The following is an 18,285-nucleotide window of genomic DNA, read 5'->3' on the forward strand; positions in this document are numbered from 1 at the left end:
TTTCAGTAATGGAAAGACATAAAAGGACATGACTTAAGTGATAGGATCACTTGTCGCAGGCTGCAGGACATCATTCCGATCCTGTGTATAGCGTTTGTAATAAAAACGATAGCAATTTATTGTGGTTAACGTAATGAAGACGGTAACTCTGGAATAAAAATTCTCTACAGATGGTGAGGCAAACAGTTGTGGTCAGTTCAGAAAATCGAGACGAGAAAGTTAACCATGGAGGACTCTGGTCAAGAAAGCTGTGCTAATTGGGAGGGAGGGACTGTGGTGGCGTCAGTAGTAGACGCTTCCTGTTGGTTGAAAGTTGGGAGTTAACATATACAATTCTCTGGATTAGCAGATACCTTAAGTGGGTGGGACTGATTTTAGAGCCATACTTAATTTGAAATAAAAAATAAAAGAGTCGAAAATAAAATAAATGGGATGGGCAAAATAACAGAAAACACACTAGGAGAATAAATAATAATTGCAGCGACCATAAATAAGCGAAAATTATGTCAAACACTTATAAGGTATTTTTCCCGCTTTCTTAGCGTGCCTTCATGGTGTAGTGGTTCGGCACGCTGGGCCGATATCCAGAGGTCCGTGGTTCGATTCCCGGCGAAGGCGTTTGCTATTTTTCATCTTGCCTGCTTCCAAAATACCTAATGTCTCTACAAGTGGCGCTCGAACTAAACGGGTGTTGGATGATGATTCTCTTCACCCAGCATTTGGCGATTGGATTCCCTGAAAACCCCAGTCGCCCGATATCGCGAGTATATAAGGTATTTCCCCCGCCTTCCTAGCGTGCCTTCGTGGTGTAGTGGTTCTGCACCCTGGACCGGTATTCCAGTGGTCCGTGGTTCGATTCCCGGCGAAGGCGATTGCTCATTTTCCATCTCTACGGCCTCCAAAAAATCCTAATGTCTCTACACACTTAAATATTAAAATATTTGGATTCAAACTGCCTACCTGCTGGTTCATAGTCATGTGTTTTATCAGTCTAGATATCACTCACTGACTATGTCAAAATGCGATATAAAAAAGATTTATCTAAGACGCACTGCTCCAGCACTTTATCTATTCGTATTATCATGAATATTATAGTCACGTTGGCGTATAGATTCATTATTTATTTTTTTTTAAGCATCTTTCGCCAGAAATTCAGCTAAACTTCTAATTTTGTATTCCTCGTGAATAGCATTGTACCTGTTGAACCATCAACTGCCTGTTATTTAATTAAGAATTGTATTTTGCAGTACTTGTAGTTTATGAATGTTTGTTTTGTATGTGTGACACCAAATATGGCTATTTAGTGCAACTACTAACGTTACCATTATTTCAGAAATTATTTAAAAAAAAGTGCACATTTTATCTATATAATTAACACATGTCCTAGTTTGGGCATAAATTTTTTAAATGGCATGGCAGTCAGTTTAATTAGTTTTTTTTTTTAAATCATTCATGGCAATTAGTTTATTTTTACCAAAAAACTTCATTTATTTCAGTTATATAATTAAAAAATTCTGAAACGTCAGAAATCTAATCTTGATTATTGGCTGAGTTACTGAGTTTTTTTTGTAGTAGATTTATTAGCATTACTGAAAAATGAAAATTTATGAAATTTTTATTTAATGGTAGTGCAGCAGTAACTTAATTCAGAATTGACAGTAGTTGGCTATTTTCAGGATTAGTATTAACGTTTTGATTTTTTTAACATTTGTGAGTAAATAAACCAAGCTTGAAAGTGCTAACTTTTTTTGATTTGTTGCTTCTTAGTTTGGGGAACGCAGGGCAGTCACGGTAGGCAGCTGGGTGATCTGTATTATTGCAGTTTATAACATCTGGGTTCGTAAGTTGTTCTCTTATTATGGCAATCGATTGTTCTGTGTGGTAGAGCATATTTGATATATATCAGTTACTGTGCATCTAGTTAATCAGTTTCCCCGTTCAATGCATCGAGCTATATTACAAAGGAATTTCCTTTTAACTATGCAATATTTTGTTTTGTTACAAAGGAATTTACTTTTTAACTATGCAATATGTTCAGAAAATGTCTCTCCAACTAAATTTTCAAAGCATATTTTTATTGCCAAATTACCTCTTTACTTCTCAAGGGTTTTTCTAACTGATACAGTTCGTTGCTAGCTTTATATCGAAGGTATATTATATTAATAGATTTTCTTCCGCAGAAAGCCTTAAAAATGCTCGTTGTGCCATTTTAAAAATAAAAACCCTTCCCCTGTTAGAAACAATGATAATAGGCATTGTTATTATTCCAGTTCATCCTTCTTTTAGTTATAAAATCACTTATATCCTCCAGAAGTTCAGTTATAGCATGTTGAGATCATTTTCTCATTTGCCAGTAAAATAGTTGTCCGATTCTTGGAGATTCCATCTCTGATTTTAATTCTCGGCAGATTTATAGCAAACATTTCGTCAGTGGGGGTTATAATACATCGGCTAAACTAGAAAACTGTTAAAATTTCGTATCAAAGAACAGGAAACTTTTGTTGGAAAAGAAAAGAAAAAAAAAAAAAATAGACAAATTTGAGATAGCTAATCATAGTTTGATATTAATCCACAGTTTTGACTTTGCTGCTGCAAAAATTATGCATAAAGCTTCTTCATCTGTTAAGCTGGATTTCCTTCAAATTTTCACTTTCACAAAAATTTCTTTTTTGGAATTAATGACATGACTTCCAATCCTGTTCTTCCTAACCCTTTTAGAATTTTATAAGTTTTTAACTTTCATAACCGTTTCCTTCGACAGATGGCACGAGGGTCGTACTCGCATTGCTCCACCCATTGCTTTTGGTATAAGAACTCGTCGCTCCTCCCATTTCGCAAAAATCTTTTTGCTTTTGCAGAAGAAGGTGTGATAGCATTCGAAACCTACACCAAGCAATGGTTGCATTTTTCCCTAATATTAAATCCAAGAATATGTTGTGCATGTACGAGTATAATAAAATTATACATTATAAAAATAAAGTGGTAAAAATACAATAAAATTATGAACGTGAAAGGATTATGTTAATTTTATTAACAGTTAAATTTTAAGTTAAAGTTCCTTTTCTGTCAAATTCTTAACTTCAACTTACTACTTCCGGCCAGAACGTAGTTTTAAAATCACGTCTGAATACATAATGAGGAAGAGCAGTGTTTAACTGCGAAGTTCTTTGGTCTTAAAGAGAGAGAATCAGAGTTTCTGATTTACGCGCGTCCGCCTTTTGGCCACTCTCTCTGTCAAAGCTGTTATTACGATCGGCCGTACTCAGGCCCTTGATAGCTTCCCAGTCATCTGGTGTTTAAGGGGCCAACTGCATTAGAAAATTGATAGCTTCGGCTATATTTCTTTAGTTAATCTTAGTTTTAGTTTAATTCTTAGTCTCTTAAGTTCAAGCCCAAGTGTTGGCTTTGATTGTACACTCCAAGACAGAGTTTTGTTAAATTTTATTAGAATAATAAAGGGTTAGTTACCCTTCCATCTTGTTGTTTCTTGTCACACGAACTTAAGCGATTATTCGCTAACTAGTTCTTAAGATTCGTCACTTTCTACAGTAACTGAGAATTACACTAAGTGAAAGTCTTACAAACGCAAAATTAAACACAAAAATGTCTCAAAAGTACTTTTACCACATGATTATCATATTCATCGCTTATTTCTTGCTTAAATCGTATGGTTCTTAACGGAGCAGTAGAGCTCAGGAAAACTTAGTTGAAAAATGCTGATTAAGAATATATTAACGACGGATTTGTGCGAGTAATAAATCTGTTTTCATGAAAGAATGAAGCCAGAATCAAAGCTGGTTGGAAATAAAAGAAGAATGTATTTAAAGTGCGTAGGGTTAATATCGGAATGTGTTATTTGACTATTATAACTCTTTAAGACGAAAACTTTAAGTATCAAGTTTTATTTCATTTTCTCGCTACCTCTATAGCCTAAATGAAAAAGGCACTAGAAGCAAGTCGTACAGCTCTGCAACTCTAAATATACACGACTTTGGCAAACAATAAAGAAACGTAAAGACAAGAGTCACGAATAAAAGAAAAAGTTTGGGTTGCGAAAGAATACCAACATTAGAATGATGATATTCTTGATGGTTTTGATATAAATTTAAAGAATAGAATGTATGGTGGAATAGATTACTTTTTGTGCTCTTTAAAAGTTTAAGTAAAATTGTTAACATTATCACAGTAGATGTGCGTATTTCTGAAGAACCTTCTTTATATTGAAGAACAGTTATTAGCTGAAATTTAATAAAGTGGAGGGAGAAATACATTTTAGCATAAAAATGGAATGAAGGAGGAAGGAAGTTTATTTATGTACAGTGGCTTACATTTGATTACGTACACTTGCTTTTCAGTTTTATTTGCGAATAACAGCTATTAAATAATAGCAAAATGGCTTTTTCTTTCACGTATGATCTCGCATAAGTATTCAAACGCTTTGAACGAGTACTTTATATTTAATAAAAGCATAGAAATAAGGGGATATCTAATACTTCGTTTGATATCCTTTTAAACTAAAACTACTCTTTTTTTGCACTTGATTTTTTCAAGTAAGAATATTCTATTTTATTATTCCTCTATAAGAATTGTTTTTATTAGAGCTTTCATAGAAATGTCGTGTTTACTTTGTAGGATTTAAGTCCGAAGAATTTAGAAGCGTTTTAATAACTTCAGAACAATTGTATAAAAAACACGAGCGAACGTTCAGGGCTATTTTGCACTCCATGTTTTCTTGCAGATGCTTTCAGTTTTTTTATTCAGAATATTTATATTGATTCGTATTATTTTCTATTGAAAGTAAATTTCCCATCCGAGAGGCAGATTTCCAAACTGTGCTTAAGAGTAGGCAGTATGTTTTTCGGATTCAAGTCTTCGTTTGGCTTTCGCCTCTCAGCGGTTAGTCCATCTGAGCCAAGTATATTAAATTTTGACTCGTCTGTAAATATAACAGTATTTCAATATAATAGATCTTTATTTACCATGGGCTTAACAAGTGCAGTGGGGATTTTTTATTTATTTATTTTTCTTGCTGACGAAGAAATCCCTTCGTGCCGATCGCCCATTGTAGTTATGTGCTCTAGTGGCTTTTCTAACTTTTATTTGAAACCGTTTTTCTAAATTCTGTGAACGTTTTACTGTACTAATCATCGCCAATACTTAATTTTATATATATCGTAATAAGTGTGTCTACGTAGCTTAGTGTAAGTGTCTACATATATCAGTGTATCGTAATCATGTGTAAGTTATTGTAAAATAATAGAATAATTTTATTAATGTGTTTTTATGTGCATATCGTACCCACGTATCAGTGTCAACGTATATTATTCTATATATTAGTGTGTCGCATTTTGTAGTATATTGTAGTATTAGTGTGTCGCATTTTGTAGTATATTGTAATACTAGTGTGTCGCATTTTGTAGTATATTGTAATACTAGTGTGTCGCATTTTGTAGTATATTGTAGTACTAGTGTGTCGCATTATAGATAGTTGCAGGGTCCGGACAGCACCCGAGTAGTCATTGTAAGCTGTCCGGGTGTCCGGCCCTGCTGTCACCTGTCACCTGTACTTAATCATCAGGTTTTGTTTGATTTTTCGTTGGATTAAGTCTCTGATTCCTTCGTTTACCTTGGAATATTGTTCAGACATCTGTGCATTTTGAACAGTTTCACGCAGATTCTCTCGTTCATCAAAGATAGTTGAACGCAAGGGTTTTTTGGATATTTTGAATTCTTTGACCATCTTTAAAGTAGTTAATAGTTAAATTTTGAACAGAACTTGTTAATTGTAGCGTCTTGATGTGTTCACTTCAAATATGGAATTGTTAACATATTTCTATAAACAAATAATAATTTCTAAATGCAGACGATAATTTGTATGATGTATTTTATTGATGAGTCTGACTGCGATACCGAAGGGCCCGCATTTGAATCTCGGAGAAGGCATGGATGTAAAATTGTTTGTTCTTTCATAGGAGGTAACGGTGGCCGCCTATTAGGTGCCTACGCAATAAAATGGCCACCACTTCTGGCCTTAGGAGTGGCCAATGGCGTTATAGACAAGTGCACATTATTGAAAAAAAATTTCTACGTGAGTGATTGGCTAACACTGTGGGGATACATTATTTTATTACAAATAATATCATGATGATATTTACCTTTTAATATATGGATCTTGAAATGCAGTAAAAACAAAATATTAGGAAAAAATATGGACTCTGTGTTTCAATATTTAGTACAAGATCTATGTAAATTAAATCTAAAATATAATTGTCCGAAAACAAATGTGAGTCACTGTTAGGCTTGAGGTCTTCCAACTTCATCGACTCAATCTTTAGAACTGTTATTTTTTTTTTGGGGGGGGGAGGAATTCCTCCCACCTTTAGAAGAATATATTTTAAAATAATATTTAAAGAAGGTTAATATGTTATTGGTAATTTATTATAAAGAAAAGTACTGCATTTTTAAAACATTTTAGCATAAAATTAATGTAATTTGCTCGTTAATAACATACACTCGTGTTCCAGGTATCTCCAGCCCTTGCATTATATTTAGTGATAGGAGTGTGCTTGTATTTTTTTTACACAAACTGTGCAAGTCTAGCTCTGCTGATGTTATCTGCAGTCGCATTGCATAATCTGCATTTCATTTGTTTCTGTAGCCACATGCGTTGAGAAAGATTTTTCGCTTAAATACGTTGTTCTAAATATCATTAAATTACTAATAGCTGTGTCAGGAACTTCTAGGTATTCTGCGTAAATTTAAAACCAAAATTTTAGGAGCTGCTGTTGCTTAAATTTAGATGTCCAACTCTGTTGATAAATTGTTTCCTTTCCTTCATTGGCACATCTTTTGATTTATCTTACAACTCGAACGGATTCTTTTTATCTAGTCATACTTAGTTTTTTTCTTCTAGGAAGTATTCTCTTATAGTTCTCTTCAATTATCAGAAGAAACTCTGGTGGAGGTCCGCATCTGTTTCTTCAGTTGAAAACGGTGCTGCATTGTATAAATTTTAACACCAACGTTTAAATTCATTTTTCATTAGAAAACGGTTTAGTTTCGCAAAACATTGCACGTCATTCTGTTTGATGTATCACGACCATATATTAAATTAAAAAACTAATCTGTAAATAAATATATCTTCATATTTTCAAGTTAATTATTGCTAGTCAACTAGGGCGAGTGCTTTACAATTTTCTTTTCGAATTTTAATTTTAATTTTAACTCGTAGAACCGTAAGATTTGACTAGTGAAACCCCAGGGTTCCACGGAACACAGCTTGAACTACTTATGTAAGACAACAATACGAAACTTAGAGTTTGCAGTAGCAACTAAAATAGCTTTCCTAGCATACGGTATATCGGTTTACCCATGGAAATATGTGATTTCTTGCCTCACAGAAGCCAATATCTAACGATAAATCATTATTACAATTCTGTATTACAGTTCAGGCACTCGGCCAGCTCACTCAGTGGAAACACGAAGCTGCACTTTTGTCTAATGAAAATATAATTTTCATCCGTCGTAACCAGGATCTCCTCTTGTAGTAATATTAAACCTTACAGCGAGATCTTTTATCTGCTTCAGTTGCCTCTCCATCTAATGTGTTATCGATCTTGAAGTAAGAGTTATATGATTTGCTGATAGTTATCTATTTTTTTTGCTTCATTCAACCGTTTGCTCAAGTAATATGTAAATGAGTGATTAAATATAAGAGTAAATACTCCTGTAGGATTGATTGATTACCGTGAAATCAACACTGGCCTTCATATCTGTGGGAGGAAACTAGTTGTGCATATTAGGGGCCAGCTCTCTGTGATCTATGATTGATAGCCATGCAAGTTTCGTAGGAGTTTAAACTCGTGGCTAATAAATTTGATTTGAAATCGGTAATTTTAATTAGAGATAGCTGCGATAATTTGTTAACTGTTCGCTGCAGGGTTTAATTAAAATTCTCTGTGTTATTTTAATGGCTACTGGAAGCTGTCATTCGTATTTTCAGTCTGTAAGTGACAACTTTTGCTTCTTGGGTATTCATTTAGAGTTTTAAATTAACATGATGCAAAAATTTCTACTCAGAAATTTACAGCTGAGCTTATAAGGAAACGTTTCTAATAACGAAAACTCTTTATCATGCAACCTTAAAACTGAATATCTGTGTGGTATACAGGCGAAAGTAGCTTTTCTTAGCATTGCCTTAAAGGAGATTTAAAGGAAATAATTTTCAGAGTTCATAGATTCCTTGCATAAAATAATTTTGTAACTAATGGTCCATGAGCTTGATAGGAGAGAGCTAATTGTAAAAGTGTGTATGAATTTCAAAAATTCTGCGTCTGTCCGAAAGGGTCCGTTAATCAGTTTCCCGTCAACGAAATTTATTAAACAACACTAAACATTCTTAGGTAAATCGAATTTCCATAACTCGAAGTATTATATAATTTAAAATTTTCCGCATGTCTCGCAAGTTGCTTCTTTACATTCCTTTCTGGATAAGCTAACGTCAGATGTTATTTTTAAGTAAAATTCATACTTGGGATCGTCTTTGCAGAGTCTTTAATTTGCTCTTCTTTAATTTTTTGATCGTTTAATAATCCTATAAGAAAAACCCTCTCCTTTTTTTTAATTTTTATTTTTTTCGCTTTAAAAATGTATTGTAATGAAATTTTGCTTTAAAAAAAACTCGGTCTCTTTTTATTTGGAATTAAACTAAGTTATTTCCGATTTAAAAGTTTTACTCTGTTAAAAATATTCTTTCTTTAAGAAATATATTTTTGATAAATATGGTTTCTAACTATACGCAGTAAATATAGTTTATTCGCAGTAAATATAGTTTATTCTTCGCGTAGCTGAAGAATAAGAAGCAATCCTCTTTAAAATGTTGTTTTTATTAACATTCTTTGCATAAATGTTTTCTTGTAATATTTCTGCTATTGAATGAAGTGATATTAACCACACACAAAGAAAACCAAATTGTAGCTTTTATTATGATTTTCAAACAGATTTCGAACTTGAAAACCGTTTGTTGGTTGGTAGATGGCGATAAGTTTTTTCCAAGCAAAACAAAGCTTTACGATTTAGCATTGCTTCGCAATTCATTCTTACGGGAAAATCGTTGAAGAATTTAAAGAAGTTCTTGAACCCTGCAAGACCTAACCTAACTTGATTCTGAGAAACCGGATTCTTTAAATGTGTGTGTGTGTATGATTATGGCAAAGCCTCGAGGGCTATCTGCCTAAGGAGAGGGATGCCTTCGTGGAAGACTTTCTAAGGGAAACTGGCTCGTATACACGTTACACACGGGGAAAACCACGAAAACGCCCATGCAGTCAGCCCGTTCGCGGGATTCGAACCTCGGACCGAACTACCAGTGTTCAGCGACTTCACCGCTCGGCCGCTGGTGGACCGATTCTTTAAATACTTCAACTTTTCTGTAAGAATGCATTGCGAAGTAATGCTCAATAGTAAAATTGATTTTGCTTGGAAAAAACGTATCTCCATCTTGCCCTCAAAAGATGGTTTTTAAAGGTAACAGTATAAACTGCAATTGAAATTTGAAGTGATGTATTGCTTGTAAAAGTATACACAGGTGACATTTATTTAAACAACTTAATATTCATTAATTAAAAAAATAATATTTTTGAATTTCTCAAATTTTTGAAAGTTCGATTCATGCGACTTTTGGATTACCCTGAGTTAAAGTGCTTATGTACGTAGAATCTAAGATTACTTCTTACATGTAGTTTTCTCGACAGTTCCACTAATTTAATTTTCGATAAATCGAAATTTTTTATTTGTTGCCTTACTTAAAGAACTTGTGCTTCGCCGCATGTCTGTACTTTGAGAACTGGCTCTTTGCGAGGCAATGTGAAAAATAAAATTTTTATGTTTTGCACAATGGTAAAATTAAGAAAATCGCGTAGCTGATGAATGTGTGTTAGTTTAATGTAAAGCTAAAAATATAGCAAATAATTTTTTTATAGACTCTGCTAACAGTTTCTAACTCAAAGGAAAAAAATCTGAGCAACATGCACAGTATTATACCTACTCATTTCATTTTTGTAATTTTTCCCCCTACCTTCTAGTAATTTTCAACAATCTTATAAATCTAGTATTGCAGAGTTATGTTATATAATAATTTCAGCATTGTTTGAGTGAAGCTCCTTGATTATATTGTTTTTGTCAACATTTAACCAACACATTTTCTCTCGTTCATAATCTTCACAACGATATCAACTCATGTGACTTACGCATATGAAAAATGTAGATAAAAGAAAGTTTATTTTAATTTTTCATTTCTTGCTAGTTCACATCATTCGTGTAGAATTTAAATGCCTAATCACTGATTTTTGGCCATTTGAGATTATAATATAGTATGGAATTGTAAGAGATGCATATCCATGGTTTTCTCCGTTGCCTTCGAAATTTAAAAATATTTTTTAATCATAGAATAAAAATAATTAGCCTTAGGGTTGCGGTTTTGAAGTGTTTTCTTCTTTTTTTATAAACTTCTGTAATATATTTAATAAATTTGGTCAAATAACTTATTTGAGCTAAAATAAGATTCAGTTTTTTACGTTAAACTTACACAGGGAACGCCAAAGAAATTTGAAGATTTTGAAATTGAAACAAACGCCAAGAAATGTAACTCAAAAATATGTTTTATTCAACATGTAAGATTTACAGTGCCATTTCTTATGACAATATCATTCATGTCTTCATCATCTTATTTTTTAAACAATACATTTTCAGATGTCACAGAACTTCCTTGCTCCAGAATTGCCTTGTCGTGGAAAGAAAATATGGCTCCAGGAAGATGGAGTAGGATCACCTAACTACCAAAGAGTCCGAGACTGTATTTCAACAAATACTCGTATTTCCCGCTCGTGTGATTTGAGAAAGAGGAAATGTTCCATGGCTAGCGTGTTCTTCAGACGTGTCAATATGCGACTTGTTTTCTTTAGACTTTTCTAAAGTATCAAGTGTGCATAAATAAACCTCGGAAACAGACTCAAAATAGCATTACAGGAAACAGCTACATCTATACAAGTCGAAGCCGGGGAATAGTTCTTGAGAATCTGTTGTTCCAGCTAGATGGGAAAACATCACGTACTGTCAGAGAATGTATTTCATCAGTTATCTCTCGGTCTTATGGTTTTTAAATAATGAAATGTTCCATGGCCGGCATGTACTCCAAACGTGACAACATATGGCTTGTTTCTTTTGGGGCTATCTGTATTTCAAGTATGAGTATATTAGCCTCGAAAAATTGACGGACTCGGTGTAATATTACAGGAAAGAGCTATATCTATGTCAATGAACGTCACGGAATAGATCTTGAGAATCTATGGTACCTGCAAGATGGACCAATATCACATTGCCAGAGACGACATTTCAACCACTATTTCTTTCTCATGGGATTTCTGAAAAGAGGAGATACCCCATGGAAGGATTGTCAGTAGGCGATTTATTTTCGTAGGGTCTCAAGTGTCATATTTCGTATCAAGTCTCAAGTGTGCGTGAATACACATCGGAGAGATTTAAAGTAACATTACAGGAAATAATTATAGCTGTTCGATCAGCATGAACTAAAGAGAGATGCAAAACTTGTGTGACAGATTCGAGAAGTTCTGTAACAATGGCCAAGAGTATTTAAAAATACATTTTATACAAAAAAAAAATAAAAGGCTGACAAGAAATAATACTCTGTTATAACTAATATTATAACAAACTGCATTATTAATTCTGTTATTTTATAAAATATATAAACATTTGATAAACATTTGACTTAAATTTTATTCAATCTCAAAATCGTCAGATTATTTTGGTCGGCATCCGTGGTATCGATTTTTATTATTTTTTTATTTTGAGATTTCTTAGAAATGCTTTTTAAAAATATAGCTGAATTAAAAGGACTATTAAAATTTTTTGCTTAAAATTGAAAAAAAGAAAGACCTTGTCGTTCCGTTCTAAGTGGTGACATGTTATTATCAACTGCATTCTAAATGCATGCGACACTTTTTAGTGCAGCAAATACGAAAAATTAACTGTGCCTTCACCAGAAAAACTACGAATCTTCCAATTGCTAGTTGGACGGGCTTATCGCTTTACTTTCAGTATTACTGACATATGCGAATTGAAGAAGGGCAACAAGTGAGGTAGCGGAAGTTCTGCTTTTTTGGAATTTATTCGCCTGTTCCACTGAAGGTTTCTGGAAAATGGAAGAACAGCTCTCATAAGATATCCAAAATTTCTGTTATATCTAATTGCAGTAAAATTACTATATATATGAAAATAAATTCATTTGATCGAATCAAAATTTGTTCATTGTGTCAATGTGTATCTATTATTGCGCTTTTAATGGCTTCTGAATATTTCACAGCTACGTATGGCTTTTCGTGCCATAATGGTGGCATAAAATATTCAAGATCACGCAAGCATTTAACAGAGAAAGCAAATGAACTAATTTGCGAGATCTCTAGCAATTATACCCATCTGTTAGTGGGCTGTTGTCGTCTTTACTTAACGACGCGTAGTTTCGGAGTAGAAGAGTGTATACCAAGCCATTAAGTAACGTAATGAGAAAGGTGCTGAAAGACAAGATTCAGTTGTTCTTGAACTTTTATTGTAGAGGTGGCACTTAACGATTTCGGAACGAAAGTTAAAACGGATCCCATTTGCTTGTTTTAATGTTACAGGAGTAACTTTAAGTGCCATGCTGTGGCGTAGAGTAGGTCATTAGTGAATTTATTGTTAAATATTTCATTTTAGTTTGAGGAACGAGAATGCTTAGAAGCAATTATAAAAGTTGTGTGTGCATGTTCTTTGATAAGGCTGTTGCACTACTTAAAGCACGTACTAGAATATACAAAATAAGGATATATTGATTTAAGAGCTAACTAAAACGGCAGTTTTCAATTTATTGTTTACATTAAATATTTAGCCATTAGCACATTATCTGTTACCAAATAAAATATCAGTGATTGTCTGTATGCCAAAGTAAAAATTTCAGGAAAACTGTGTATTGATATTAAATAAATTAAAAAAAAAAGATTATATACAGGATGAATAAAAAATAAGGCTACATGTTTGAAGTAAATATAGTGTATTACTGTGTATTGCAGACAAAAAACGGTAAATGATGTATTAAAAATAAGTTTTTCCTTTCACATTTTAAATAAGAGTCACGTTTCAGAGCTTATATTGTTAGCCTAAATGGCGCCAAACATGGAGCAGCAGGTTATAGTTGCAGTTTGGGCCACTACATACCAAAAATGACTGTGAGGCCATAGGACTGAAAAAGATTATGTTGCCATCATCAGTGGGAAATAATAAAAAGAATTTACGCTAGTGTTGACTGCTTCTTGAGGCAACAACACTGGTAAAAACTACTGAAGCGTTCGAAACTTCGAGCAGTTTGAAGCAGTAAAGTGGATTTGGTTGGTATTATTTTACAGCTTGAAGACTTGACTTTCCGGTGGTTTATTGAAATACGGTAAATGCAAAAGTAAAATTCTTTAACTTATAGTAAATACTGATTTAGCTTATAATAAAAAGATGAGGTATCAAGTATTCTTCAACAATATGCACTTTAGATCTTTATGTAACGCAGAATTTCGAACTATCACGACAATACCCATGCTGCCTGGCTGGCTGCATGAGTGTTTTCGTGGTTTCTTATGTGCAACATGAATACGAATCAATTTTCCTTTGGAAGTTCTCCAGGAAGGTGTCCAAGCTTGCAGTCCTCGTGAGTTTTATCATATCCGAATAATATAACCTAGTCTTTTACACGCATAATATGAAGTACTTGCGATGGACACGAAGACTTTTATTTTGCAGTATTTGGAGTGCCCGCAATCATTAACACTGCTTTTCCCCCTCATCTAGTTGCTTACTGCTTGTTCTTATTTCTTACATGCGGCTTGTTAATTAGGCAATGTTCCAGAGTAGTTCGAAAGGAAGTACTTTGATATTTATTAAGTTCTTTTTGTCTCGTTATCTTTCTCCGAAACGCTGCTATTCGTCATTCAAGAAAGTATAAAAAGAGTTGAGATCTGAGATGGAGGGAATTTAATGAGTGTTCTACCTTGATAGAATAAGAAAGTTCCTATAAGTAGCTGTGTGTATTTCAATAAAATGAGATTTCTTTTAATATGGTGGCTTTATTTAAATTAATTCGGTTATCTTATTATTTTGTACAGAGGAAATGGCTGACCCTGTCGATTTGTTTTACTGTTCCTTGCTGATTGAATAGTTGACTAAATGGCTTCAATGCATAAAAATAGCCTCTATAGCCCACATGAAAAAGATAAGCAGTTAGCTAAATTCAGCAATACCTCAATCACCTGTGACAGAGTACAGGTACTACAGAGATGCAGACATAGCTTCTTCCTGTATTTGTACTTTTACTTTCGTCAATTTCCATTAGAATATAAACTAATTTTAAGTATAAATAAGCATTTAATTTATCAAATATTACTACTATATTTATTTTAGTTTGTAATTTATTTTTTATTTAATTTATGAGATAATTTTCATTAATATGTACTATACTTTATAATTTCAATAATATAGTATTATTATGAATGTTTTATACATGTAAATAATTTTAGAGAAATTATGTGTAAATTGTAGTATCTCTTGTATAATGTAATATATTAAAGTCATCAGAATGCTTAGCATCGCCTGGGTTAAGTCATTTAACGTCGAGGTAAATAACCGTCTCGCCAATGCGCCAAACTGGCAATGGTTTTGGCGAGAAATCCCCAAATGCTGACGAGCTTGATGACATTTTAGTCCGATTCCAATGTAACTGTATATGCCTTCCAGCAATTTCGAGAAATAGAAGGTACTGAAAATTTCTTGATGGATAGGGGAAACTATGTGTTCAATGTTCTTAATAGCTTGAAGTGGTAACTACTTATTGTGCTTTGTTATATTGAGAAGGGCTTTACGAAAATATTTGTGTGAAAAGTTCCAAAACTGTATTTCTGAAAAAATAAATTTCATTAAGCTGTCATCGGTTCTGTAACAGTATTATAATTTATCGTTTTAACAATTTACAACATTATAGTTGTACTGTATTTGGAGTATTACTTATAGTGTTAAATTACATATTAGTATTATATTATTATTATTGGTATCATATTATTAGTATTACATTACGCAGTGATATATAATTGTTATTTACCGTGTGACATATTTTTTTACCTATTATTATTTATAGTCCTAAACAGTCTTGCTATTGAGTGCGGTCCATTTTTGGGTATAAAGGGAATTCATATTCGCTAGGGGGGGCTTTCTAAGAATTCTCGTTTAAATTCCTGAATAAATGTTGTGTAAGTTATGGGATTTTTTTTTATTTTTATTTGTTTGAACTTTCATATTTTATTTTTGGCTTATATATAGTATTTTGTTTGAGCTTTCAGTTATTTACAATTACAAACTAAGCTGAAAATTTTAGTACGGAAATAATTTTCCTTCAAATCATTATGTCACAATGGAAGAAAATTTGTGAAAATTTGAAAGTCCCACTCCGATAAATTTAGATGAAAGACGTAAATCAAATATTTCTTGTTAGTTAAAGGAAAACTGTTATTCTCCTTTAATTTCAACCTAGCTGCACAAAATACTTAGTTTTGGATTTTGGCTACATTGCAAAATTTTCATCTCTCCAAGGTAACTCTTAATTTTGGGGGCTTAGAAATATCTCATGGAAGAATTGCATTGTGACTGCTTGTTTAATGTACAAAATTCATAATTCTATGACCGAATTTCTGTAAAAATTGGTCTAAAAGTTTCTCCATATTTGAATGTAATTTTAAAATGATTCTTAGAAAGTGAAACATTATTCAGAATTTAATTAATGCATATTTCTAATGTTCATTTTTATATGATAGCTGATAAGTTTGTGTATAATTATAAAAAAAACTAATATATGTGGTTTTTGATAATGTCTGCGATTATTTCGATTTATGGAACATAATTTTTTAAATACATATTGAAAAGATGCTTACTCTTTGGAATTTCTTGTCTTAGTAAGCTCAAAAGTCTCCATGCGGCAGTAGTTTTTATCATGAAATATCATAATAGTATCCATCTCTCTCCACCCCCATTTAGCATTGCTTTTTTTCAACAGCTTACTTTAAATAAGATTTTTTATTCAAATTTTGTATTTCTGGGATTTTAATTATGAAACTAATATTCTAAACATAGCTATTGAGCTTTAGATCATTTTAGATCTTGAACTGAAATCAGCATGCGGAGGCAGTGTTTTAAAATTTTACGATTTTAATATTTTAAAAATTTGTAAATGTAATTAAGTTTTAAACGCTAAATGCAAAGTTTTTGAGGGGTCTGACAGAAATCTTAAATTTTGAAGCTACCGTCAATTTTTTTTATCAGTTGTGTATTTTGTTTCTGCCATCATTTTGCAAGAACTTTGCTGACTTAATGAAATGCTGTAAATTGTATCACGTGATGTGAAAAAGTCATAATTTATTCACCGAAGAAACTTTCCTGTTATTTTTTATGGCTCGTGGAGAAATCAAGTGAGATAAGTTGAAAAGCGCAGGTTTAGTTAATTGCTTCTGCTCTTGCATGTGCTTTCAATGCATAAATCTTTCACCTGCCCTGTACTGAAAAGCTATAGATGGCGTATTTTTTTTTTTTTTTTTTTTTTTACCTTTCTAACGCCTTTCTGCCTTTTTATGAGTTTACGGAATGTTTTAATGCGTCAGTTGCCGAGTTTGTATGGGTCATTAATTCGCATTTATTTTAGCTGAAGATGGCAGGCATCAAAGATTTATTCATAATATGCAGAACTCTGGTTTACATTACTAGAGTAAAACTGCTATTTTTCTTTTTTTTTCCAGGTACCCCTTTGCTTATTCTGTTAATTAAATGAGAACAGTAGAAATGATATTACTGAAACAGATGCATATCCAAGCTGATCCAAAAGTAACAAAAGAATAAAATTCAATAATTCGAAAGTATAAATTATCCGGTTTTCACAGAAATGCACTGGACGACATGGGATTTTTCTTTAAACAATGAAAAATCTTATTGCCAGAATGATTATATTTTTTCCTTGAGGACACAGATACGCAGAGGTTGGTCGAGGTTATTGACCATATTGAAAGAAAATATTCGCACATCATGTGACATGAGTCACTTGGACCATATAATGTTTAGTGACGCTGTACCGATGAACCGGGGTTCCAATCTCAGAGAAAACATGAATGTTGGTAAGCGTTCAGTATTTGTGAGGAAGTCAGCTCTCGAAATACACGGCGAACCGAAAGCCCTCTCGATTGCTTCATAATAGGACAAGAGGGGTGGGAGACCTTTGGACCGCCTTGTGGGATGTTCTCCCTCAAAATTAGGACGGAGATGAGCTGTTATTGCGATGGGACTTATACCTACCTGTATCTATCATGTGACAGAGATTACGGCTGAACCGTCTTCCATTCTGTCCAGAATGTCGAGCCACGTGTGACGATCATTTTTATGAATGCCGGCCATCACATCACAGAGTTGATATCCCAGCTGCTTTCCGAACTGTGCTATTCCTCTGTTCGAACTTTAGACATAACTGAAGAGCCACCTGTCGGCGAAAAATGTAGCTATAATGGCAATAAAATATTTAATTATTAAAGTATTTTCTAAATGTTTCTGCGTTTGTATGTGAAAACCGCATCGTGCTACTGTTCATACTTTTCGAATTATTGTTTTTTACCCCTGTGATTTTGGATCACCTTGTATTTATTTTTATTTGCTAACGATGTTGTTATATTCTGTAAAATGGAGTTTAATGTTGACTAATGACTTTTGCAAGCTGTTGCTTTTAAATGTTGGCAAACTACCAATAAAAAAAAAAATAGTCGACTTGGATAGTATGGATTCTGAATACCACGCCGTTACTAAAAGTTGAATCTTAAATGAGGCATGACTATAAGACATATGATTTTGTAGAATAAACGACACCTAAAATCCTTTGCTGGGAAAGTCCTGTCAATAGATTGCAGTAGAAGAAAATAGTCACGACATTTTTTGATTTCATACTCTAGATTTTTATCGATCAGAATTAAAATGGAGCTAAAAGAGGTAGCTTATATGTTCTTCGTTTAAATTAAACAAATCAACATATTCCGTTCAAACGGTGTTTCAGACCGACTTGAGTAATTTAGTTGTAATAGATGCCCATTTTTTCGTTCCAGATAACAAGGCCCAATATATATTACATTATAGCCACATAATACTTGTATAACATAATTGTGTTTTAAG

At 33.1% G+C, this 18,285-nt stretch overlaps 1 protein-coding gene and 1 long non-coding RNA gene across 2 annotated transcripts in view; one reads left to right on the top strand and one right to left on the bottom strand.

Annotated features, from left to right (window-relative positions):
• MCU (mitochondrial calcium uniporter) overlaps nucleotides 1–18,285 on the top strand; it is a 757,559-nt gene that overhangs the window by 43,006 nt on the left and 696,268 nt on the right. The gene's annotated exons all lie outside the window — the stretch shown is intronic.
• LOC118198850 (uncharacterized) overlaps nucleotides 10,643–18,285 on the bottom strand; it is a 368,065-nt gene continuing 360,422 nt past the window's right edge. Inside the window, exons 5-6 of the long non-coding RNA XR_015043102.1 lie at nucleotides 17,425–17,605; nucleotides 10,643–12,208 (exon numbers count right to left, since the gene is read on the bottom strand). This is a non-coding gene — a long non-coding RNA (uncharacterized LOC118198850). The remainder of the gene's footprint in view (nucleotides 12,209–17,424; nucleotides 17,606–18,285) is intronic.

Source organism: Stegodyphus dumicola, chromosome 9, assembly GCF_044657685.1.
Source record: "Stegodyphus dumicola isolate Sdum_Otavi_A_Nest chromosome 9, ASM4465768v1".
Lineage (NCBI taxonomy): Eukaryota > Metazoa > Arthropoda > Arachnida > Araneae > Eresidae > Stegodyphus > Stegodyphus dumicola.